Source organism: Osmerus eperlanus, chromosome 11, assembly GCF_963692335.1.
Source record: "Osmerus eperlanus chromosome 11, fOsmEpe2.1, whole genome shotgun sequence".
Classification (NCBI taxonomy): Eukaryota; Metazoa; Chordata; class Actinopteri; order Osmeriformes; family Osmeridae; genus Osmerus; species Osmerus eperlanus.
Genome location: NC_085028.1, coordinates 14,120,978 through 14,148,251, shown reverse-complemented (window position 1 = coordinate 14,148,251; position 27,274 = coordinate 14,120,978). Strand labels below are relative to the sequence as shown.

At 41.1% G+C, this 27,274-nt stretch overlaps 1 protein-coding gene across 1 annotated transcript in view; it reads left to right on the top strand.

The window, feature by feature from the left end:
• The window catches only part of lrfn1 (leucine rich repeat and fibronectin type III domain containing 1), a 64,369-nt gene that overhangs the window by 29,841 nt on the left and 7,254 nt on the right, over window positions 1-27,274 (top strand). Inside the window, exons 2-3 of the mRNA XM_062473037.1 lie at window positions 2,126-2,174; window positions 18,465-18,570. The gene's annotated coding sequence lies outside the window, so the exon portion shown is untranslated. The remainder of the gene's footprint in view (window positions 1-2,125; window positions 2,175-18,464; window positions 18,571-27,274) is intronic.

Genomic DNA, 27,274 nt, shown 5'->3' with positions numbered 1-27,274 from the left:
GATGTCATAGCAAGCAAACTAATCATTAGCCTTGTAAAGCCTTATCAGCAGGGAAAGAAAATGTTTCGGTGTAAGATTTAAGCCTATGCACATTAGATTTTCTGTGCAACTTATCGCCTGAAAGTGCATGTCTTCTTTTCAGCACCCATTTGTTAGCACCAAATTAGACACATTCAAGCATCGTTAGAGTGCTGATGAGTAACAGCTGATGTTTTGAACCAAAGCACTCGTGGTATTTTCTTGGTGATGTAAGGTGTTTTAAAGGTGTTCTTTTCCTCCCAGTACCAGCCCCCTTCTCCAGTTTCTTCCAAGGTCATTGTGATTTGTTCCACAGCTGGAAGAGTAAAACGCCTTGGAAGCAGTGTAGCCATACTAATGCAGATTTACAAAACCATTAAACACCATTTTTGCAAATAGACCCATGAACATCTATAGTCTGATGTTTTGTTACATAAGACTCTTGACATCTCAGCAAACTATGTGTTGTATAAAGTATGTATTAGGGTGTGCATGTGAAATGCTTTTTATATAGGATTACGGTTGGCATGAAATCCACAGATGCTTCTGGTGAACAGAACATCAATTGATTTCTTAAGCTTTTGTTGCTGGGGGGCTCATGGATGGGGGTGGAATATTCCTGTAAAATGATGCATGCATGCTTTAATTTGCCACATCATTGTCTTGGGTCAGTTTCATGTTAGCAAATGGGCATTCATAATTTATTTTTTACCGTATTGTAATTGCTGCACACGTCTTCATCCTCATAGGCCAGCATGTTGATTGTCTGCATTGCAATTCGACCTGGACAGTGGATACGAGAAACAGGACACTCAGCATACAAGACTGCCCATCTTATGAGTTCCAATCTGGTCGAATTGAAGGGTGCAAACATGATCAAAAAAATACAAAATAAAGAACGACAGGAGACTGTCCTTGTGGGTATAATGGACGGCTTCTGAAGGCCTGAAGGACATCCTCGACTCTGCCTAATGTCACAGTTAGTCTGATTGACGGGTTGATTTCCTGTCTTTAGAATGAGTCCGAGGTAGGATTTGGTTGGTCAGTCAGTAATGATTGGACACAGGGCTGGTATTTTTATGGCAGGTGCTGATAAGAGTACTGTTGAGATCATAATCAAGATTGCTGCTTTGCCAATTAAATGTGATAAAGGAGTTGGGGAGCGATGCCTGTGCTATCACTATCCATATGAAAGTGAGAAAGGAAAAAGTCCTTGTTTTTTATCTCAAATACCTTCATTATGGGTCTTAGAGAGCTACGGGATCCCTCTCAACCATGCAGTAGAAAGGCAGGCATTGAAGACAGCCGGGGTTCAGATTCTCTTGATAGTAACAGCAAAAAGGTTAAACTATAGGAGTTTTTCACAAATAGATGTTTCAAAAGATTATGAATGAAATATTTAGGATTTTTAAGTATGGTTTCCAACTGTCTTATATGATACTAATATATTTACTGAGATCTAACACTATTGGTTCAGTTTGTAAAATGTTAAATTATTTAAATTTGTTTATATTTATTCAGAGAAGGGTTTTGTAGAAACTCGATTCCACAGAAGATCAAATGTCTACGTAATTTGTATTGGGGTTGGGATGGAATAAAAGATTGAACTTTAAATCGAACCCTTCTACTGATCCTGACAGTATTGGTGGTGTCTGCTCTCTGGGATGTTTGTTCCCTCAAATGAAATGTTCAGTCAAGACACTCACGTATTTGATTTGAGCATTTATTGATAACCATGACATGGAAATACTAGGTTTGACTTTGGCGAAGTGGATGATCTAAGGGAAGCACTCCCTGCCTCCTCGATGCGACACATACATACATGACACATGAGGCAGGGAGCAATAGAGATATGATCCCCCTGGTGGATAGAACATACAGACAGCATGGGGGAGAAGGGGACGGTGGAGGGTGGCAGCAGCACAGATCATACAGCAACCGGGGTGAGTGTGTGCGTATCCGCGCGGCCTTTTAATGCCGCCTTATCGGACGTGGCCCAATGGGTTTGTGCTGGCTAACACAGGTGTGGTAATGAGCGGATGACGTGCGCTGCCCTAGTACCATGCCTGAACTAGCTCCGCTCATGTGTGACTGTTGTTTTCCACAGGCTGCTTTGAAGCTAATACTTTGAGAGGCTGAGAAGAGAAGACATTCTGGTAAGTGCTCCCTTTTATTAAAAAACAATTCCTTATTTACACACAGTACAGCACATAATATGGGCTTGCACTGGAGACGATATACACATGGTTATGAAAAACCATGCATAACTATGTGATTGTACTGTATGAGCGATTTTAATAACCTCTCTTGATAAAGTATGCATGACTGTAGTTCAGCGGATACCTGCATTGAAAAAACATGTTCCCTTCAGAAGAAATGTTTATATAAAGACATTATGCACACACACACACACACACACACACACACACACACACACACACGTAGACATACACACACATTCACACATCCACACAGACACATACAGCAGTTCCACATAGTGACACATTCCTCGTTCCAGTGCTGCTATTAGGCAGCATTTGTTATCCCCTCACATAGGCAGGGCAGGGCAGGGCTGGGCTGGCGCCACGCCTGTTTGCCTCCCAGCCTGCGCAGTGGGACTCCGCTCCATTATCAGAGCCTCAGCTCCACCACCCTGCAGCAAACCAGCATCCTCTGCTCCTGCAGATTTAATTTCTTATCTCGATAGGGAAAACAGCCCCTCTGATGAACAGCAGAAAACACCCTGGGCAGCAGTGTACACAGCACTGGAATACATACCCTAGATGGGCTGATAAACTTACAAACAGGGAAAGCACTAATACTCCTTTTAGGATTAGAGGGAGGGTAATAGATATTCCGAGGGATTTTGCTGTATAAATTATCATACTGGGAAACCTCTCTCACACATTAATCCAGAGAAGATGCAGCCGAAAGCGATGCGTTATAAGGGTCTGCCATCAATGACGTATCGGAACCATAAACAGTTTCCCAAGTAGATGAATATCTGTAATGTGTTGCTCGTGTGTCCCCTCTCTATCTCGAGACAAGCGGAGTAGGCGTTGTGTTATTGATTGTCAGCGGTTGAAGGGGAGACAGGCAATACTTTTAAAAGAGGATTAGTGAGGTCCCTTACCCATAGTGCTTTCAGTCACAAGGTATGTCCATGCCAACATAAGACATGCTTTACAATGGCTTACTGTGGCTTACAGTGCAGCATGGCCACTTTATGGTTGTGTTTCATATTTTGGATGACAAATGTATTCAGAAATGCTTCGGTGGAACAAAATATGCAAGCTCTGTACCACGAGTCTGCTGTGGCAAATTTGTCTTTCCTTGTATTTGATTCATTTTAATTTTATTACCACTCAAATTTTTGGAGCAGAATCAAAGGCACACTTTTGTTGCGGTTCAATCCAATCACAGGTATCTTTTATATTACTTATTTTTTTTACTTATTTTGTTTTGTTCGTTTTTGCTCACAGCTTCATCAATGTCATCCCCGGCCAGAGGAAAAGTAATTGTGTGTCAGATTCTGGAGGCCTTAAAACATTATGTGAGCAGGAAGTTGTACAACCTGATACACCTAGCTTAATTAGTTTTTGTGAGTATGTAAGGGCACCAGTTGGTAAAATTACATGAACAGTCATTGGGTATTCTATCATGATTACGACAGCAAGCTTGGAAAGTGGATATCAGAAGCAATGCATTCACTGTGCTTGAAAGGCCTCAGTTTGAAAGAATTATTCATAAAAATTATAAAACTTAAATCAGGTGAATTCCTATGTTTATAAAGGGAAGGTTATCTTGTGAAAACCTAACATAATTCTACACCAAGTCACAATGGGAACTCATTGTGTTAACACACAATGTCAATAAACATAAAGGCCCACCTGCTCCCTGTAACTCTCCTACCCTTACCACCATGGTATATGTTTGCACAAGGGAGGGGTACATATTTCAATATTCCATAAACTGACATTTGCAGGGTTTCCCAGATTCGTTAAGAAGCTCTTAACGCTAAGAGCTTCTTAGGAGCGTTCTAAGGACGCTCTAGAACGCTCTTATAACGCTCTTAGAACGCTCCTAAGAAGCTCATAGCGTTAAGAGCTTCTTAACGAATCTGGGAAACCCGGCCATTGTCAGCTAATAATACAACTAGTCTTCTCTATGCCTTCTTATAAAAATAATAACCCAATGATAACATTGTACACGGTAAGACTTTGACAAATTATAAAAATCAAAACGAGGTGAAACAAGTGATTAACTTGCAGTTGAATTATTTTTAATTAGATGTAAAACCATTCTTTGATATAATTGAAAAATCAAAGAAGAAACTATGTCATATGCTGATGCACAGAAAAAGAGATGAGTTTTAGTATTTTCTCTTTCCGGTAAAGAATTACCTTTCTGGTAAGTGACAACTCAGAGCTTCTTCTTGGGAGATTTTATTAAGATAACTATGAAAGTGGATAAACTGGTCATTCAAAATGAGATTACTTTATCCACACGTGTCTTGAGAAAGTGATTATGGTGTCTTTTGGTGATGAATTGAGTATAGGAAATGAGACCGACACCTCTGACACCTTATTATGTCTTACTGTGACTCGATAGTGATGGCGTTGGAGCACCGAGTCGACACACTGTAACAGAGGCTTCCAGACCAGGCTAATAGAATTTGTTTTCTGATTCATCTTCCTCAGTGGGCTGATCGTAATTTATCTGTTGTTTTTGTCATACATCTCTGTCGTTGCAAATCCAACAGTGTAATGCAGATCTGCGGTTTTAACCAAAGACGCAGATATGTTCCAGACAATGTGCTACGTTGATATATCAAAGACAAATTGTACAACAAACAGCCTTTTCTTTCAAATACTGCAATATGTTGAGGTGGCTGATGTGAAATGAGTGTCTGGTCTGTGTGTCTTAAAAGGCCTTCGCTTCTAAGGTTTGTAATGTAAGATGTTTTTTTAATCATCTAGTGTTACTATGTAATCAAGTTATAACATTAGTAAACACAAACAATTACTTTTTATTGGATACCTTATAAGGGTCACTCACTGTACCTTTTGTAAGCAGTATGTTTGTTTTTCTTTCACCAGTAAACGGTGCGCATTCTGCCTTAATTGGTGTACCCTGAGTTGACGTGTGAAAGTTTTCAATTTCTTGGGTGAACTTTGGTGTAAGAAGGAATTAGGTGGTTCAGTTTTGTTTGTAACCAAACACGTAAGTTAACAAGGAAAACAAAGCAAAACTCATTTGGGTTAGATTCCTCTGGTCACACTTTTTGTTGTCAGATTTTCATATTACAACCGAAACTAACTCGAAAAGCCATTTTTCTAGGATGATAATTTAACAAGAAGATATCCCATTTGAATCATTTTGTTTCAATATTAATTACAACTCACCAATGAAAGTCAAACAACAGCCAGATTACTGGCACAAAGGAGGAAACTTTTGAAAATGTGTGGGCTTCATGAATGAATCCCCATTATCTCAATGACATGCATGTCTGCAACGCACTGGGGGACCTGTGTGTAGAACACATTTCGAGAAAGCACTGTGATAACGTTATCCACGGAAGATAATTCATAATATGGCTGCAAATGCTAACTATTTCTATAAACTATCACACTTGAGGATTGTAAAAAATCCTTCTTCAATTTGGACTGTAAAACCGTCCCTGCCAGTTCATTTATACATTGAGTCAGTGGACTGTTCTCAGTACAATAATCTACAGTACAGGCCCTATTAAAAGTAAACAGAACTGATACAAAGTCAATAGTCTGTTGAGGTCAATTTAACTGAGCGAATTCATTTCAAGCACCTTTTACCTGCTCCTACCTTTTCTTTAACAGGCACTCCATCACAGTAGCCATAATTTGTTAAAATGATGTGGGTTTTTTTAACTTATTTTCCACGTGTCAGTGCCTCGCCTTACGCTTCAAGACGCATCCTGAACCAACATCATTCCCTCCTGATAGATCTCGTTTGTCATCATTACAGGGAACAGAATTAACCATTTTGTCAGAGTTTGGTTCATAATCCAGAGACAGGCATAGAATGGATACCCCATAAAATCCTTAGTGTCTTGGACAACAATCCTACTCACCCAGTGGTTAACTCAGTGTATATTATACAGTAGGAGCTTGTTGGTTCTCTGTAATGGAGAAGTACTGTCAGCTGACCCTAAAGATTTGTAGTTCATTAGTTCATGACTAATAGCAAAAGGGACAATCTTACTCAACATAAAATGCTTTTAATTCTGAGCTTTTGTTTTCATGTGCGTTTCTGGAAAATATCAGATAAACATCCGGTTCATACAACAGATAGAGACTAATTCTATGGTGTGTTCTTTCTCTCTGTGATATTTCTAATACACAATTCATAAGGACCTCATTATGCACATTATAATCTACCTGGCTTTTCCAGACCTTAAAATGGACCTCCGATAAGAGGTCGTTCTGTAGATTGCTGAGAGAAAGGTCTGAGGCAGTTAAGATGAAAAGCTATTAAAAGCTGCTTTAGGAAGAGGTTTTAAACTTCCACCGCAATCTTTGTAGTCTGTTCAAAGGCTTTGTGGCTCTCATGCACAAACCAGACCAAGGGCTACACGACCCATGGCATGTCACTAGTCATTCAGTGCTGTGTAATGCTTTTGAACAGCTGGAAAAAGATACAGGTACTGTAGACTGTGGTGTTTCTGTGGTGTATCAAGCTCCAGGATCGGATTGTTCACAATCCCTGAGATTTGTCTTTGGAGCTAGACAAGGACCAGACAAGGCCCGGGTAGGACAAAAGACAGGAAATGGCTGCAGTCAGCAAGACAGGAACCTGCTATATTGGCGAGGATGTGAGTAGCATGCTAAAGTTACAGTGTTATTTTATCTGTGCAGTGATGCTGTAATTAACGGGAGATGGTCTACATTACAAGTGGGCAGTGTGTTATTCCACTGTGTAGGAATTGCCAAACAAAATTTAATCGATTATAATTACCGTTTGCAATGGATGGCTCTCTTTATAAACCATTGTTGTTCCCACGTAAGTAGTGGCATCATCACATTTTATCTGTGGTAGGCATGAGGGACACCTGAAGACAATAACAAGCGGTGCTTGTTCTTTGATGACACCCTGGAAGATTCCTACTGTGAGGGCCTGTCAGACTGGGATCCCTTGAGACTGGGTTGTTGGCACCTGTGAGACGTTTGCAAAGTGTTTTCCCTGATTAAGAGCCCAATGGTGGTTAGTGCTTACTGGTTCCTGACTCCGGCAATGCTGCTGTACTGACACCAGGAACCACTGACAGCTGCATTCATTTGAAAACACAACATGCCGGGAAAAAATAAATAAAATCATGAATCAAGTGAAGTAAATCTAATACATATGCAAATAAGGAGCAGAAACACAACAGGGTGAAGCTGTGCACTAGAGTCACGGTGCTCCCTAGTTGAAATAAAGGATTCTTATTGTGCTGCGGAACAAGGGGCATCATAAATGATTCAGGGCCTCTCTGATGGCTTCCTATTTACAGTAAGGCTGCTTTCATCGCCTGGACACATTCCTGCCTCCCTGTTTCTTCATAGTCTTGACAGCTTTAAAATGGCAGCAAAATGCACGTGTCCACTGACTGGAACTCTGTCTTGACTCTAATGTTTAATGTATACACGACACACTGCCTATATCAGGCATGCTGCATGTAGCCTCTAATAGCAAATGGAATGGGAGTATGAATGTGAGGGGTGAATAATGGAAGGGGGATTATTGCTGCAGCATGTAAATAACAAGAAAGTTCCAGCCACTCACAAGCTATGGTGCAAGTAGAGGACGACAGATAACAGTTCAGCACTCAAGTATAATGCTATTCTTTTCCCCTTGAAGGACATCTTCCCTCACGCTGGCATATCTCCCTGTCTCTTCTTTTTCATTTCCGGGCCAGAGTGAGAATTGTGCTGAGTGTCAAGTTTTAGCAATGACAATGGTTCTGTTTCTCTCAAGACTCCCACGAGACTCCCACGAGACCTTCATCCCAGGGATGAAGTTCTCTCACATCATAGTTTGGCTTTCTTGGAAAATGTTGAGTTCCAATGAGTGCTGGGGGGCTTCAGTTTTGGACTGGTTGGCGATTGGTAGCGAGCAGGTGGCCCATTTGCACAAGCTGAATCACTGACTCAGCAGCAACACTTCCAATGCCTGACTTGTGTTTCAGACTGTGAGAAGAGATGGATGTGTACTGCGTGATACAACTCTATGACGAAGTAAAGTCTCCAACTTTTTGGAACTCAAATAAGTTCCCTGCGTGCACACCTTTCAAATAGTAAGTTGTTCTATCCTTTTAAGGAATAAATCAATCTCTTGTAGAGATGGAAGTAATATTGTTTAAGATTAGAACTTCTCAGCCGAGGAAATAAATATTTCAGTTTCTTAGAGGCTACAACATAATGTCACAATAGGATAGTTTGATTTCCCAGGTGACAATTTGACAGTGGATGTGAATGAGTTCAACTCCCAGCTGACTCAGTTCTGTGGATTGTTAAATTAAATAAACATTTGCTTTCAGAAAGGTTCCAACATTCAATTTTCTTGATTTCTATACAACCACATGTACGCAACTGAATAAAACCGTCATTTTAACCAGTAATAGGTAAAGAAATGTTCTAAAAAGTTCATGATAATGCCTGCAGTGTCTTAACTATTTCATTGTGCAAGCAGTCCGAGTGTATGTTTACAATCTTGTTTGTCAACATGATACTTGGAATTACATGGAATCAGTAGAGGAGTTAAGGATCCAAACTGAGGTGAAGTACACTCACTTTCAGATGAGAAGTTAGCCCAAAACACAGATCAATCATTTCTGTAATCACTTTGCCACTGTGACTGTTTAAATTCTGTTACCAAAGACTTGTGAGGTGAGGAACGAGTGTCCGTGACTCATTTCCCTATAGGCTTAGCACTCAGCAATATTATCTGTACTGGCGTCTGATATAATAGAATAGAATGATATCCCTTTCAAATAAAAAAAGCTAAATTGCAAATTGCATTTACTGTAAGAAGGCACCAAATCCCAAAATCGATCGACCTCGCCCTAATCTCTTTTCTGAAAACCCTTTCATTGACAATTTAACAAATGCCTGCTCAAAATTGCCACCAATAAAAGCAGGGTTCCTTCACTGGTAATTTGCCACGCACCAGAGCCCCCTTTAGAATTAGCATGTCATGCTGAAACCTGCTGCTAACAGAGCAGAACCGGGTTTCTGCATCTGGATCTGAGACTGATTAAAATCCTGGCCCGTGTCACGTTACCTCATGTCCTCTCCTTTTGGGAAATAAATTGGAGCGAGCTGACCTTTCATCAGATATGCATGACAGACTTGAGTGTTTAGACTTAAAGAACCAGGGACGTTAGGTTCAATTAATCAAATGAACGCGGGTACTGCAACCATTACCTCCCGGATACTTCATCACCGTCACCAGCTGTCAGCATCTTCTCCCACAGCCTCTTACTTGGCTGCATGTGGCCCTGACCTCTGACCTCTCGGCACTGGCAGGTAGATTACAATAGGAGGTCCCATCTGCCATATTACTCAGGCCTTGTGAGTGGAGCAGTCGAGTGAGAAATGGTCAAACCAATTTCTGAGTTATTTAAAAGTAACATGCCTCTTTAGAACAGAACTCACCATAGCCTACTTCACTCTTTAGGAAGGCAGTGAAGTGAGAGTAACTTGGGACTAGCTTGTCTTCATCTCAGGCTCTTCCAGTCTGCACGCACCAGGAAACGCCTGTGAAACGTAGTGGAGCAGGAATACTGTAACTAGATGCTTTGGGACTTGTGCCAACCCATTATCAAAAATAAGAACGCAAAGCAGGCAGTTGTGATACTGTTAAGAGCTCTCACAGAGTCTGAAGCCCTTTCATCTCTTGAATTAATATTCACAATGTAAAGGATCCTTGAAACTATGCGTGCCTTGTCATACTGTCTATAGGATTCTGAAAAGGCCCATGAAGTCTTCTGGGTTCGGGTGCAAACATATTATGATTTAGCACATCCCCCAAGTCGCTGAAAAGCCCTGATACCATGCAATTCACATTGGTTTTGGACACTTGACATAATACATTTCATCTGGATGAAGCACATATTTCCCCATTGCTTTTCAAGGGGATCATTGAAAGGCTTCCAGAGAGTGATTGCCATTTTGAATAGTTCTCCTGTGTGATATTTCTACTGGAGAACCAATAAGCATATTCAAGGAGACCCACTTTAACATTTCATGAATTCCCATTGTGTGTCACCAAAGGTGAGTTCTAGCTTGTGCTACAAGCCCAGTGTTGTTGGCTGGCTCGCCCGTGCATTGGTACACATGTTTACAGCAGCTCAGCGGTACCTGCAGGACCTTGAGTAAGGAGTTCTGCAGAGATATCATAGAGTTCATTGCAGTGTGATATTCCAAGTATATCAATAATACATAGAGAGATAAGTGTGCCTGAGTGCATTGGATCAGTAGTGGGGATACAACTGTGTTCTGACAAAGAGGTTAGTTGTTTTGATACCTGGAAAACATTCTGTGCGCACACAGCCACAAATAGAGCACATTTTGATATATACAGACAAATTGGTTATGCATCCCATATGGTAAAAGTAAAACTCAAAGATTGTCTGCCGGCTTGCAACCTGACATGTAATGCCACGCACAACACAATGAGCAGATGTAATGACATTTTGTTTTTCCAAGCCAGTTGTTTTGTGTGTTTATTTGTTCCTTCTGTTGTTGCAAAACTAATTGTGGCTGGACGTTAAATGAAAATATGAAGCATCTGTGACAAACATGAAAGTTCCAACAGCCCAATTAAACTTAGAGGAATGCACCCCCTTTCAAGCTATTTTTTATTGTCTTCTATATATATTCATACCCTAAAAAATTAGGCCATATTAGGACACTTAGGGAGGCTGATGCTTATTTTCTTTGTAGTGCATCTTGTCCAGAGTAATTAATTGTTGATGTTAAGGAGAAAGCCTCTTAAATAAGAGAAGCATTGCTGTTTTTCTCCTGACATCAATTGCGCATATGAGCTACATGTTATGCACTTTTGGAATTTAGAATGTGGAAGTACAATAACTATACTTTTATTAGGCACTAAATCACACTCTCCTCTTTCCTTTTTCAATGTTGTTTACCTTGTAACGTGAAATAGTCTTAAAACATAATATTTGGTTTCAAACCACCTTTGCGGCACTTGTTCGACAATATCATGAAGCACTGGAGGAGTTAAACTGAGATGGAAGAAATTCAAAATGGTAGATAAATATCCAAACTGAAGAACAACAAATACAAGGCAGCAGAGATGCTACTGATTATTTTCTGTAGTGAGCAAAGATGTAGGAAGGGAACAAGAAAATACATAAGACTGTCGCTACACTTTAAGATGAGCTCTGAATTTGCTCTTTTGGTGTATTGCAAATTAGAGGATCAAATCTCTGTTCTTTTTAGTTAGCTCATTCCTCTTGTCTTGACAAAAATAAACCTTATATGCTCTTGTGAAGGGGAAAAAAATCCAAATAAATAAAGAAACGGGACTCCAAATTACAGAGCCCATAAATATTGTACAGATGCAACAGAAGTGGCGGCCTTTCATGAAGACAGGAAATGAGAAACTTGTTTTTCAACCTAGTTTGTTTTAGGAGCCGGGGGGGGGGGGGGGGGGGGGGGGGGGACGGTTGTTGGGCATATTCTGTTCTCACCAGAACTTACAGCCTGACAGCTTGACAGGCCTGAAGGAGCACAGGAGCAGGTCTTACTGGGTTTTACGGATGGTGAACACAGAGGAATATCTGGCTACGTCAGCCACAAGGGATTCATCGATAGCTCCGGTCTGTGTTCACGGGCAAGTTGTCACATTCATTTGGTAGAGCACGGCCACGCTGAGAGGAAGAATACAGTGTAGTGTACATTGTACTATGAAGGATTAGAGAGGAGAGGAGGAGAGAAGAGGAGAGGAGGGGGGAGGCGCCTTAAAATAACTTGTCCTTCTGTGGAAGACCTGAAAGTCACTTCCTTACTGATCCGCTCTGTCTATGAGCTAGGACTTATAAGTCCTTCTCATTGATCCATGCCGGGGGATTACTTGAGGAATGCTTTCATACTTACACTACATATTTCATACCGTAGCAGTTTTTAATTATTCAGATAATTTAACGAAAATGTTCAACCAATCAAAGGCGTCTCTGTTTTCCAGCCCGTGTTTCCATGCTAAAAGAATGCTATGTAACTGGATATGTTTGATACTATTTAATACTATGCAAATACTGCCGTTTTAATCTCTATACATGTATTTCTGAAAACAGCAGTGTTATGCGTGCTATATGTTATACATAGATATTCAGATGTGAGAGAATTCCGTGAAACACGCAGGGCTTTTTTCATTGCTTGTAATGAAGCTCTTGAGGAGAATGCAGGTCACTACAGCACCGTTAATGGCTGTCTGTGATTGAATGATTAGAAAATAAACATCTACACAGGAAATCATGATGTATTTACTCCCAGAAACAAACATATTTTCCTAGAGATGGAAGCATCACACCATGTGATTACACAGGCCGTCACTGAACCACAAAATCACTTACTTATTGTTGGAGCACAATTGTATCGTCAGGTTGGAGCTCAATCTTCCAAATAAGGAAATCATAAAGCTCTGTGCGTTGTATCAAGCCGCTCAGGATAAGAGCTGCTGCTGCAAAAAAAATAAAAAAATACTAAATGTATCAGAGCGGTGATGGCCAATTAGACCATGCTGCTGAGGAGTCTGAATGTGTTTTATATTTGCTCAGAACAGATTGCTCACCAATGCAGTGTAACAGACAGTACATCTAGACAGCACGGGCCACATAGAGCCTGGGAAGGGTTTCTGTGAATCAACCCCCCTCCCTCTATGTGAACTCGTCAGATCGTTCTCATTCACTCAACCATCAGCGAATACAAATTTGAATTGAACGATGAATCTAATTTCATATGGCTCTTCATCTTGACCTATTTTGAATTTTTGCTGAGTTAGTGGAATGCAAAAGGAATATTAAGTAAAGCAGGCCTAGATTTTTTTTTTTCTCGGGGAGAGAGCACAGTGGAGAACAATATAACTGCACTATCCAATACATTTGCTTCATTAGTTCGGGATAATAGAAGTTGATTGCAGAAATGGGGCTAATTTATTGAGAACAATAGAAAGCATATTGGTGAGGCAGAATAGTTCTGTGTGGAGGTTGCCATTCCTTACATTTGTCCTTGTTATCAATATGCTAAGGGTACAGCCATCCACTGAGATGTCTCAGTCTTAATGATCCATACAAACCTAATTAAGAGCTCATAATTCTGTTAGAAATATCTAAGATCCCCCAATTAGTTTTTTGTTATATTGAATGGGTCCAAACATCTCTTACTTAGTGATTCCCAGTGTCCCAGGTATCATGGACCGAGCGAGGAGCTGTAAAACCAACCACTGTCTGACTCAAATGTTCACAAAACCTCCCAGTTGGAAAGATTATACATGTAATCTGTAAGAAATTACAAAAGCGTCTTCAGGGAATTAAGCAAATGTAAAATATAATCCTCTCAAGGAATTTGTTAAAACATCAAAATGATGTTTTATTTCATTCAGAAAGGCCTGAGTGTTAATCACCAAAATAAGCCGTTTTTAAGTTTGTAACTCACCCAGGGAATAACCGTACTGTAAACTAGGCAAAGAGTCATTTTGGAGGCATGTTCAATCATGTGCCAAGTTACAAAGCCAAAAAAGCAACGCTTGGAGAATTCTTCAGAGTACACTTTTAAATCTGAAAACACAACATGTTAAATCTTGATCAGAATCCAAATCCTTGCCCTTAAATTCCACATGGCTACTGATACACTAGCATGTCTCAAGCGTCTCTTCTCACAACACACAAATCTAATGTGACTGTAAAGCTGATCTTATATAAACGTCAGTGTTGGGAACGTAACCGAAAATTAGTCATTTGTTACAGTTACTAGTTACTTATTTCAGAAGTAACTGCATTAATTTACTAGTTACTGCATAGCAAATTAATTAATTACAAGGGAAAGTAACGTTTGCGTTACTTTTAATTCCCTCTTTCTATTATCAAATTAACGCACACAGATATGTATATTATTTTAGTGTTGCAGTGCAGAGTGTGGGTGACAAGACAACTGTAAAATGTTATATCATTGTATGTTGCTAATTAGTTAGGACTCAACGGACTCAACTGTTGACATAGTTCGCATGTCTTGACAACATACCTGGCAATAAGTCTGTTTAGTTCTGCTTGGCTTAGAGACTGGAAATACTTCGGCCTTGGCTGTTTTGATGAAGTGGCTCCGACTGCTTGATCAGCGGAGCTAGCAGCCTAGCACTGGGTTCTTTCGCGATTAGCTTTGTAGAAGCGTGTTGTTTTACTAGGTGCTTGTGAAGATTATAATTATAATTCTTCGCAGTGGATAAAGTTATCGCACCTGCACAAAACTACAACTAACCAGTATATTTTTATCCTTGATCTGGACAAGGGAAAAATAATGTCGATATTTCCATGACAAAAAGCTTGTACGGTCCGAACTGTTGGCCATTGTGTGGGCTAGTCTAATACGCGGATTGATTCGTTCATACACTGCGTCGCCGTAAACTCGTTTAAATGAGATTAAAAACAGGAATTGGGAAATTCAAGCAAGAAAAAAGTAACGAGTAACATGCCCATTTAAATTTCAGTAATGTAACTGCGTTATTTAGTTGAAAAAAGTAATTAGTTACATTTCTAGTTACCGCCAAAAGTAGTGGAGTTACAGTTATTCCCAACACTGCTGCAATGATCAACTCAACTGCCAGTTGTTTTGGATTAACACCATGAAGAGATGGCTGATGTTTACAACATTGTGACCTTCTACAAGTTAACACGATTGGCAGAAGTATTTCGTACATAATTTTTTTTAAGGGCAGTGGGGCCGATAAATATTACACAAACTCTTCAACTCAAGAGGCAGCCAATTCACTTGGAAGAACTAACTATTTTCCATAATAACAGCACATGACACCACAACCTTTTCACCATACTTTACACACAAAAGAACAACCTTGTCTCAGAATCGTGTATGCCTTGAGCCTCCACTTCAAACCCCTGGACTCAACATACTGGGCATTTATCTGAGACCTCTAATGCCAAAGTTGGTAAAAGCTAATAAAAAGCTAATTAGCCAATCAAACCACCTCTACAAGCAATTTGGCCTGAAAACATCTTCCACTATCCCAAGTAAAGAACTCAGATAGCAAACTAGCTGTTGGGATACTGCTATTAATTAGTGACTGTGATCTAGGTTAATACCACAGGAACCGCTTTTATCATAATAGTTGCTTGCCTTGGCTAATCACCTCATTCGTTAGACTGGTTATCTGGAAACTGGAGTTTAACACCTCAGATGACATTTAGCATTCTGCCACAGGGAAATAATCATGAGGTGTTGATTGAATTGATTAAAACATTTGTAAGAGTGACTATCACTTAAACAGGTTTTTAGCATTTTAACAGATTGGACCTAATATCAGTGGCATCCTCTCAAAATGCTGACAAATTTGCAACATTACTGTCTGCAGCCCTATTTGTTTGATGTAATTAAACATTGATAGAGGTCACATTATATTACAGAAAATCATTAATACTTAATGTGATTGATGTCCTGTCACATTTTGTGATGCAGTTGCACAAACATTAATCTGCATTCGGACATGTTGAGTAATAGAGACTAAACGTGTCGTAACTGCCCCTTTGAAATGGCGTCGCCATGACGGTGTGGTGAAGCTTGCCTTTAAAGCTGATACACCAGGAGGCTATTGTACACCACTCCACAACACCACCATTTCCCGATCAAATAGCTCAGTCTGTCCACTGCTGAGTCACATAATGACTTTGAGAGTGTCCTTACAGGAGCTTGTTACAGCTTGAGCAGCTTTATTACTTGTCTTCATTCCAGGTAGTCATCAGTGCAGTTAGAGAGGGAGACACCTGCTGAAATATGACATTCTCACCAGGACCTTTATTCCACTGAGGCCGTTCTAAAATAATTAAAGTCTGCGATTAATTCACAATGTTCCACGCCTGGCTATTGTGGAATTGATTTCCCATATTGCTAGGGTCGGTTCATGGGGAAGGGCCTATAATACATGATGGCAAGCTTAGGGCTTGCCGATACCTGGATAGGGTAGCTCTCAGGGTTGAGACTACCTGCAGTACTGTATGCATTGAGTGAAATCTATAATTGATTTGAACTCAGAGGCATGTTTTTGTCTCCTACAATGAGGTCAGCAGGATCTGATGCAATGAGATGCCTGAAGGGGTTAGCAGTACTTCCCTCCTGTAGGACAAGTCAATCTCCCAGTGGAGAAAAACAACAGCGGACAGTATTATTTTCAGGTATAATGCAACATGCATCGTAGCATGTAAATGTTCCAGTCGTACATCAACGTCTTTGATCTGAGTACCAGCCAGTTACATTTGTGGAATGCATACATTTTCATCAGAATTCATTCACTATTATGTTCATTTTTTGCAAAGCCCACCCTTCAAACATGTGAACAAAAAAGCATTGTTCGTAAGAGAGATGTCTGTTAATTCCTTAACCCATGCTTGTTACTTTTTAGTTGAAAAAAGAGGAAGAGCGAAAACCATTAAACTTCTCTTCCTACCTGCCTGGTCAGGCTGTTTTCCTGACACTCCTATGCCAACCTCGGTGCGATTGACAGTAGAAATATAACAACTTAAGGAAAAGTGTAGCCAGACTCCAGCATGTTGTCATATCAGAGTAGTCTAAGCAGCAGGTCTGGCGGAGGAGGAGAGACAACGACTGTCTCTCTAATGACTTGCCTTTGTCTCACTCCCAGAGACAGGAATCACAGTGATGGATAACGACTTGACAGAATCTGTCCTTGGGCCAACGTTGCCCAGCGTTGACTTATTATTTATCTTTTCCCTTCATGTGAGGAGCTGGAGGGAGAAGCTGAAAGGTGACAACTTGGGTCTGGGAGAGGGGGAAAGGAAGAAGGAAGCTCCGTACTATTCAGAAAAGGTGGGCTTGAGATGTGCAGCTTGCTTGTCCTGAGCTGACCCTGGACTTATCAGCACTGGGCAGGTGACGGACCTGAGGTTACCAGACTCAGATAAAGCGGCAGAATCACTTGTTAAGTCATTGTGGAAAATCCAAGGACATCTTGTTCGAAACTTAATTACAACTTTGTTCATTTCCCAAGGCCTGCGCTCGCTCCATCTTTTAGACTAGCAGGCTGTTGAAGATTGCCACCAGATTCTAACAATTGATCTCAATCAGGGTATCATGATAGGGATCAATCCATCATTCTTATGGTTGTTCTACACGATACTTCCATCAGAAAAATACAGATGGGTTAAGGTTATGGTGAGGGTCATATTTTCTGTGTCCCCTTATCACCGGCTCAAAGTATAACTGGACTGAAAAAAGGAAGAAAGTTTTCACTATGAAAGAGCTTCCATCATTAATACTTTATTGGATGGATGAGTTGCCAGAAGTGACAACCCCAGAACACCTTACCGAATACAAATAGGTGTAGGGTTAGGAGAACTTGAGTGGAGAATTCTGTTTTCATGCATGAGGACTCTGCACAGACGAATGAGAGTGATATGGTAATCTCGGTAACACTGCGTGCAGCCTCCCTATTGGTCAGGCTGTGTGGCTTCAGCTTGTTTGAATTTTTTGTGACAAGTGCGAAACTGAAGACGTGTGACCTTGCCTGAAAATTGAAGAGCAAGAAGAACCGATACAAAGAGAAATGAAAATGGAGAAAAACATGGACAAGATTACTCCTGAATTAGTCACTGTCCATGGACGTGTTTCTTGTACAAAGATTGGAGAATGACTTTGGGGATTTATTCATCCTGATTTTCTTCCTAAAATTCATCAAGAGTGTGTTTTGTTGCATAAAGATAACTTCCAAAGCTCTGTCAAAATATGATTAATTTTTCATAATGCCCCTCTTTACACTTTGTTCTTCCTCAGCTACAACGATGCAATGAAATATTCATGATAGAATACAAAGTCAGTGTATCCAACTCAGTTTTCTCTCTAATGTATTTCCTGCTGTTTGTGCTTTCTTCTGTTGTTTTATAATCAGATCAGTGTTCATATCTCACCCAAAGCTGCCAAGTGGAAAAGCAGCTAGCTATCAGTCAATTAGATTATGAATGTATGAATGCTTTTCTTTGGAGTGCAATCCTCCCCCAAGAATATTGATAAGCTTAAAAAAAAACTGTCCTAAAATAATCTGTTCAGCCAACCGCTTTTCCGTTGGCGGAGCTCCAATTTGGTATAGTATTTTTCAAACTTCGGTTAAACTATGTTGTATTTTATGTAGAACAAACTCAACTTCACCTCTGCACCCCTGGCCTCTAGGTGGAGCTGTATCTTTGATGCAGGCATCTTCCTCCGTGCGTCGACACTGTCAGTGGGTCAGGACCCCCATGTGAGATCTACGATGGAAACCAGGGCCTGAAATCTGGTGAGTGTGGTGTGAAGCCCTCCCTAGTCTGCTTTCCAACCCACTGCATATTGACTTGAGTAGCTGCATCTGTTGTTCTCTCACCCGGGGCAACATTCACTGTTGTGAAGCAATGGAGAGGAGGAGGGGCATGTGTTTGAGGCTTGCAGATGCAAAATTATGTAGATCACTGGCACTTGGAAACAGCTGGCCATTTGGCGCCAAAAAACTGCAACAAATAAATACATTACAAACTAAAGAAAGTCCTTCAGAGCCACCAGTGCGTAACCAATTATTCCAATGGCAGTTCCAAAAAAACACCATAGAGTTCCCCTCTTTCCAAAACAAACCCCCAAACAAAGCAGAGATGCGAAGCCATAGTGATCCACTAAATAACATGTAATTTGAGGCGATTAATTAAAAAGAAAATACACGAGGATACATTTAGTCATTTTTTTTTACAGGGTAATCATCTGTGCTGTGTCTTCAGAGTGAAGCCAATCTACAGCCCTGCTGGTGTGCTTTGAATTATACAGCTACCTGTATCCCCCCCCCCCCCCCCCCCAACATCTGTCATCTGTAGCTGGACCAGACTTATTGCCTGGAAATGTCAGCACACTATATCTACTGGGTCAAATAAATGATGATGCAGAGCTACTGTGTTGCCGGCACCAGTGTTGGCTAAGGGCTTTGTGTAAAGAAAAGGTGTGTGTGATTCCCACAGGGGGGGTGGGCATGGTGGATTGCCCTGCGTCTCACTGAACCCCTGTGGTCAGGACCCCTGTGGTTTCTGTGGTCAGGGGGGTCGCACAGTGCTTGGAACAGAGAAATATGATGTCTTCCTCGTGTGTGCCTTTGCTCAAAGGGAATGAGAGGGCAATGCTAATTACACAGCTAGTATTACTGAGCCTAGCTGAGCTGTTATCCCTTCCATGAGTCCCCCCTCTTCCCCCCAGCCCCCCAGCCCTCTATCCCTTCTTCCCACCTGCTAACTAGCAGAGTCTGCAGTAGTCATGCGTTCTGCATCACGATGCATATTTCCTGCACCTCAGGACGTAGTAATCTGTCTGTTGAGTGCCATCAAAAGAATGCACATGCTTTAATTAGCTATAGCAAACGAATGCTAGAATACACTTTGCTGTCAAGTGGAAGCTATTTCAATTTTGGGTATTTGGAACATTTATGTTTTTGTCAATTCACATTCTTTTAACATGTGTGTTACTGTAAAAGAATGTGCTACAGCTGTTCTTTTGGCTGCCGTTTAATAAGTCGTCCGGGGTGCAAGTGATAACAAGATACATAACAAGATGGCCCGTTGCAGTTCATGTCTATGTACATAAATCTCGTGCTCATAAATTAGATTTTACAGTAAGTGTCCAGTAAGCAAGCAGTAAATACATACGTTTAATCAGGAATCTGGGGGAAGGGAGACCATGATGGAGGTTAACTTGAGAGATCTTCCCTCATATATTCAAAATGCAAATGAGCACAGCACAGGATTCATCGCCGTGGAACTCAGCCCTCCTCCCCCATCTAGCTTTGTGGTAGGCTCTCCTTTCACAGTCATCTGAGCTGCTGCCTCAATGTTTCCTAGAATACCAAGTACCAGAGCTAGAGAGTGAGAGAGAGAGAGAGAGAGAGAGAGAGAGAGAGAGAGAGAGAGAGAGAGAGAGAGGGAGACAGAGAGAAGGAGAGAGAGATGGACAAAGAGAAAGGGGCAGAGAGAGATTCTGTAAAGTGACGGCGAGAGAGAGGGAAGGAGTGAGGGAGAGTTAAAGGGAGGGAGGGAGAGAGTTAAAGGGAGGGAGGGAGAGAGTTAAAGGGAGGGAGGGAGAGAGAGAGAGAGTTAAAGGGAGGGAGGGAGAGAGAGAGAGAGTTAAAGGGAGGGAGGGAGAGAGAGAGAGAGTTAAAGGGAGGGAGAGAGTTAAAGGGAGGGAGGGAGAGAGTTAAAGGGAGGGAGGGAGAGAGAGAGTTAAAGGGAGGGAGGGCATTATAACGTGGTGTGGAGCGGAGCAGCTTTAGGCCTAATCAGGGGGGGGGGGGGGGGGCAGGTTTACCATGCCAAGACAACATGTCGGAGCCCAGTCCCTGTGATTGGTGCACTACTCAAGCACAAAACGACACCATATGGTCAACCATATTACACTGATTCACAGGGATTACAAACTGGAAGTACTGTAATTTGGTGAGATGTGTACCAGAATCAAGTCAAACAAGATACCGGATTCTTATTAGAGACATGGTGCCTCACAGTCACAGCGACGTACAAATATCATCGATCAAACAATTCAAGCGGCAGACAACGTAGACATGGGTATGCGAGGGTGTCGCCTGAGTTACGTGCTTGACCTGACTTCTGGTTATTTTCTCTTCCGCACCCTGTCACTCGTACTCTGCAGTTTCTGGTGAGCGCATGTAGACGTGACTCACAGAGAGCATGGCTGGACAATTGACTCACTCTGTTCATAGGCTTCACCTCTTGTTCTTCGTTGACAGTTTGTTGTTGTTTGTCTGTTGAGTTTATCTTGACTCCTCGAAGACAAGCATGACTCGTTATCATATTACCAACAGGAACAGTCATTTCCACACAAACACTTCAGAAAACTAATTGATCAAAGATATGTTCAATGAGACAGAACAATACCAAATTCAATTTCCCCACCCAGCTGTCAGCAGTGTGTTTGACTGTGTTCAGACTCCCGGCTAAACACTCCAGCACTTTTATCGACCCCAAGAAACACCAAAATATGAGTGGCATGTTTTCAGACTAGTACATACCTTTCTGTTTCAGTGAAACTAGAAAATAGGCAGTAATCAAATAGACACAACTTTCTCCAGAGTGAACTGAGCAGGAAAATCTTCAAAGGAGCATGACTTCTCTTTCTTTTTTGGGGGGGGGGGAGGGGGGGATCAAATAGCCTACCTCTCAAAAGCATTTGAGTCACAATTGACTTTTGCTCACGCTTTCACTGTCAACAGATAGGCTGTTTATTCATCACGACAAGATTTGTAAATGGCTCCTTCGGCTCCCTTGAAAGGCACCTGTGGCCAGCTGTGCAAAGAGACGTGCCCGCATCATTCTCCTCCTCACTCCGCACAATTTAAAATACTTTCTGACACGTAGGGGTGTGATGGGTTGCGCAGCATGCAGGCTAATATCTGAGCCACGCAGAGTTGGCATCCATCTGTGCCTCAAAGTAAACAAGGCCATGATATGAACCTTCCTTTTTGATATCGCTTACCACACGCAGGGTGTGGAAGCGAGCCACGTGACCGCTTGCTGACGAGCAACTGGTTGCAAGCCTGCCTTCCTCCATTGTCTGGCATACAGGGAGAGAGGATGGGTGCCCCCGAAGAGGGCTGGCACATCTCATCCTGCTTCCATCTGCCTGCATGCCTGGCAATGCAACCCTGCCTGCACCACTTCAAATTATGCTCACGTCCAAGCTGTTACTGTAATTTGCATTGGCTCGTGGGTAGGGAAGGGGGGAGGGTGGGTGCGGGACACCATGAAGCAGGGATGATATAAGTGGCCCTGGCAGCACAATGAGCTTGCTTGGGCTTAGCTTTATGGATGGCGAGAAAAATCAGGCCTGTATTAAAGTGTAATGATGTCACAGAGCAAGTTGCTTTTCTGTTGAAGATTAAGGCGGGAGCATGGGGTGGTGAATTACAGAAAAACTGTGTTTGAAAATGGGGTATTGAAGTGAATTTCTGGATTAACCCTGACTGAAAATGTGATTACTAGGCTGCCTAGTGTTCTGAGTGGATTCTGCAAAACCTGAGTCACATACGATAGCGCATTGGAATCTCTGTCCAATCATGATCTGTCGTTTGTAAGTTAATAACCGTATAGCCGGGCTGATCTTTCTTCTGTTTGTCTCGTCTGCAACAGCAACATCCAATCAAAATCCTCACAGGCACTTTAGTATTGTCCTCTGACTAATATTGGTGTGTTAAAGGGAAGTGTAGCTTCAGGGGAAATTCTGAAAGTGCGGTCATAGCAGCTCCCCACGATGCCCTGATACACCAGGAATAGTACGTTTACCTCAGGCAAAAAGACTGATTCTTATTTGTTTCGGCTGCTGTGAATCCTCCGTCACCAAGACTGTTGACTGCAGTCCGCTCTAAGTACTTGAGAGTGATAAAGAACACAGCCAAGCCCACCTTAGCCATGTGTACAGAAGGGCTTTATGTACAAGCGAATGTATATCCCGAACAAACACAAACACATACTTTCTGAGAACTTACAACATTTTGCTTAAAAGGATCAATCATAGAACACACTCTACAAAAGGGTTTGAATGTATGCCTACATTCAGCACATATGTAACTGGACTCAGATACCATTGCTGTAAGATCTAGCAAAACTTGTTTTTGGAGCTCAGTTCAATCCATGTACTCTGATCTTACTTTCAGTGTATCAAAATGAACAGACATTTCCGACAAGTCAAAAAGCCCAATAGAGACTGATTATTTTATAGTGTAGGAGAGTCTAGAAACTCTTAAGTTCTTCTGGAACAACATGTCCAGCTCCACGAGTATGTGGCAATGTCTCCCAAAGGCTTGTCATCTTATAATTAAGCATGTCGAAAAATAAAACCTTGTCATGTTGTCCAGAACAACAACAAACCGCTGTTCCATTAAAACAGGTCAAATTTCAAATGGAACATTTCAGTTGTGTTTGCCCCCTGAAGCCTGGCTGTGTGACGCAAGTGATTTCCCGCAGTAGCAAAGGTTTAATGTCCGGTCTGTAGCCATGTTCTGGTGGTGCTCTGCCACAGGGACTTCTCTAATGCACAGCAAACAAACCGACTGAAAACACTGAAGGAATGTCACTCCACAAGACAGGTGATTAAAGCTGTTTTTGAGCCAGCTTTGACTGTCTTAGCGATCAAGCTACAGTACTGTAGTACACAGCACAACGATTTACCTCGAATGACACAGGAAGGTCCTGTAAATTCCAGTCTATGAGGAAGATGTGAACATATGCTGTAGCTCAATGCATTGTTTTGTCGTATACTGCATCTTTGAAAACTATCTGATAATGAACAATGAAATATTTATGAGTTCCTAAACTCTTAAATGCTCAGTGGAGAAGCCCATGCATATAACATCCATTCAATTGTCTATCTAATGCAAATAATGACATCATCTGCAAAAAGGCGATTAGTATAATGTCTTTCTACAGAGCTTTGCAATGTAGAACATCACATTGTTCCCTGGCCTGCAAACTGTTGTGTAAGAGTGTGTGTATATCATCACACTCAGATGGTTAACTTATTTTTCTAAAGGAACACATAGTTTAAACACATAACATGACTCAATGTTGTTCTTATTTACTGCAGCAGTCAATACCAAAGCCCGATAAACAATCCTAGTAATGTGAGATAACTTCCTGTTTTACTCCACACATTACAGTAATCCGGGCTCTTGGTTCTATGGAGTGGCCATCAGTGACCTCTGATTCTACAAAGGATTGGTCTGCAGTGGCTTCATGATTGACTACAGTTTTAAGACATGATATGGTTATCATTAAACATTACAGTAGCCATTAAAACAGTGGTTTTGGTGAGACTACAAATTTAACATGAGCATAGTGATTAGTCAGGTTTACCAAGATAACAGTTTAATACCAACTCACCTGCCATAAAAACTGCATTTGATACCCAACTTTCTATTCATATTGCTCCCAGCCTCTGACAGTAAGCTTTCACTTAACAAGAGATACAAAACTATTTTGCATAGATTTATTGTGATTGCCGTCCAAAAGTTGTCATTACAATGTTTTGTATAAAACTTTTAAATGCCTTAATTTCCCATTCTGACCACGAGATGGGAAAGTTCTCGTAGCATTGCTAAGTTGGGTGAGTGGCCATCTCAAATAAAAGGACTGTGTATTGTCCTAATTATTCTACTAATTATGGGAGCTAACAAGGAGAACATAGTCAGAGGCTTTTTGGCTCAGCAGTAGTAATTCATGCATAATGTGGTTTGGCTTCAAAAACACCACATCCAATAATTCTATTATGCATCGTCTTGTCTTTTCGATTACTGAGACCATCCCCATGAATAATGTCATGGACCTAATTAAGCTTCAGGCAAAAGGAATGTTGCTGTGGTTGTAAACATGTCTGTATCTGGATACAATTTGTTAAGCTTTGCTTTACAGTTAGGGTCTTGACGTAAAGCAAGATATTAAGCATTCAAAAGCAGAAAAAAGGGTCATAAAGGGATGGACATGGTCAGCAACAATACTGAGGTAGGCTGTGGTGTTTAGATTACGCTCAATTGGTACTAAGGGGCCCAAAGTGTAGCAATAAAATATCCACGCGCCATTACACCAGCACCACCTGCTTGAACCGTAGAGACAAGATGGACCCACACTTTCATGTTTACACCAAATTCTGACCCTACCATCTGAGTGTCGCAACAGATCAACTGATCAAACCAGACAACATTTTTCCAATCTTCTATTATCCAATTTTGGTGACCCTCTGCAATCTTTGCTGACAGTAGATGCCCCTGGCATGGTTTTCTGCTGTTATAGTCCATTTGCTTCAAGGTTCAATGTGTTGAGCATTCAGAGATGCCCTTTTGCATACCTCGGTTGTGACAAGTGATTATTTGAGTTACTGTTTCTATCAGCTCAAACCAGTTTGGCCATTGTTCTCTGACCTCTGCCAGTCATTTTCATCCAGAGAACCACTCACTGTTGATTTTCTCTTTTTCCAACCATTCTCTGTAACCCATAGAGACGATAGTGCGTGAAAATTCCGGGGGATCAGCAGTTTCTGAAACATTCAAACATGCTCGTCCGGCACAAACAATAATGCCACATTCAAAGTAAATTAAATCAAATGTCTTCCCATTCTGATGCTTGGTTTGAAGATCGTCTTGTCCATGCCTACTGCCTAGATGCATTGAGCTGCTGCCACGTGATTGGCTCAATAGATGTTTGCGTTAACAAGAAGTTGAAGAAGTGTACCTAGTAAAGTGGCCGGCGAGTGTATGTGTGAATCACCCAGTGAAACTTTGATCAAATAGACATTCCTCTAAAAATGACTTACCCCTAGCAATGATCTCTGAATCTTCTCTGCCATTTTCAGGACTAGCATGTTGTTTAAATGTTGTGGCACTAAAATCTTTGGACCTAGTTAGTAGTTTTCAATTTCTCCTTACAAAGTTGTTGAGGGGTCGTAATTGAAAAGATAAGACACATCATTCTGCATCCCAATATTTGCATGCGGACATAATTATAAAATGCAAATGTCCTCTGTTTACCAAGGTATTTTGCTTTGACAAGATGGGACCAGAAGTCCCCAGGGCAGTGGAGCTCCACACAGTTTGGCTGAGATGGCGCCGTGTGGCTGAGATGGAGCTGACTCCGATGAACTCAGCCTGTCAATAATTATGCCGGCTTCTTGACGAGAGTCACAGTGGAGCAGCCAACAGTTCACTGCCGGCACTGTCTAATTGGAATTTACTCTTGCTTGACAGTCGCACCGAGAAAAGAAAAAGAGCATTGCGTGCACGTCAAGATGGCATTTGCTAAACTATGGATATGACATTGCATTCCAGAAAGACAGATATAATTGACCATTTACAATGTTATATTCAAATTCTGGCCGAAGGACCAATGATTTATATAAATTGTAAAAATATGTTGTCAGCAGAGAATGTTTTTAATGTGCAAGCTTGTTTGAAATAGAAGCAATGACTTTCTTTCTTGCAAGTGGACATTGCTCACTTAGAAGAGTATTCTCACTATTATTCTTAGTTTTAACACCACCAACGAAATATCTAAGCTGGTTAACAACAATTTCTCATTTATTCACAGGTCTTGTAATAATTTATATATTTTGTATTGTATCACACTGTGAGATCGTACTGTCATTGACATGGTATCTAATTCGGTGTCACTGATGGATAGTGTTATAAAATAGTCTGTATCCTGTGTACTCCCAGTAGTGCAGTAGGTCAGGCTGTTCTGACCAGAAGGGCAGGGCAACTACTTATTGGTGAAAAGCTTGTGAATTGCAGCACTCAGTACTTGCAGAACTCAAGTTTACCTAAGGAAGTACATGAATTTCATGGACTACTAAAAGGACCTTGGAATTGTGTGTCCTAAAATGAAATTGTAATTTCGTTTGCCGATTTCTCTGTCGGTAATTGTTTAAATATGAACATTTGCTCTCCAAGATATCAACACGTGGATTGTGTATGTTAAATTATGTTAGGAAAAACAACAACGATTAATTAATAATAATTAATTAGCTGAGCCTATAATTAATAGTTAATATGTGGACATAATTAAAAGGATTACTAGGCAAACTTACCCTTTATCTAATAGTGGTCTTTCTGACTGATGCTCTCAAGGTTGTGCTGATTTGTTTTAGGCTATAATACTGCTGTAAATTGGCCAAAGATAGTAGGCTTAAACTCCAGCCCTTATCTTGTCTCCACAGGAATGAACATGTATCCCAAACCGATTCATAAGCCAGCAATCACTCATTTAACAAGAGGCTCTTAACTGAATAATGGAGGTCAAAGTCAAATTTAACAATAATAGAATAATGGAAAATTTTTATGCAGTACAAAGAACAAAAATACCCAGCAAGACATTTAAACACAGACAGGATAACCTTAAGTGTTATTCCTAAAATTAGTTTCTGAATGCAGATACATTGTTTATTCTCTACAAGTCTTTACCCATGGCCACACT